Raw genomic sequence first — 507 nt, forward strand, 5'->3', positions numbered from 1 at the left:
CATTGTGGAAGCAGAAAACATTTCCAGATCAAAGATAAAGTTGTCTTCATGACGGGGCCGCCGACCTTTTTCCTGGGAACAGCACATATGAGGGTACAGGAGAAATATGATATCATCCCTAATTACGAATTAGGTGTGCAAGTAGCGCAAGGAAGATAATAAACCAACATGAGAAATACGATGGTAACATGATGTTGCAAGCGGAAGATAATAAAAGTGAGTCATGGTGCAACAGACGAATGGTGACAGGGGACGCGTGATAGTGAATTGGTAGACGTGCCGTTTTCATGACGAGTGTGAAAGCGGCGTGCGACAGATAAGATAAGACGCTGTAAATTTCAGATGTGCGCTAGTAAGACCGTGACGAAATAGCATGAGAGAGGAGGATTATGGCAATTGCACTAGTTCCCTTGAGACAGGGTAGGAGATCAAAGGTCTTTTTTTCCCAACTGTCATTCGGAGATCTTCGACAGAGTGAGAGAAAATAAACAAGAGCTAAACGGAATT

The sequence above is a fragment of the Penaeus monodon genome, chromosome 20, assembly GCF_015228065.2.
Source record: "Penaeus monodon isolate SGIC_2016 chromosome 20, NSTDA_Pmon_1, whole genome shotgun sequence".
NCBI lineage: Eukaryota > Metazoa > Arthropoda > Malacostraca > Decapoda > Penaeidae > Penaeus > Penaeus monodon.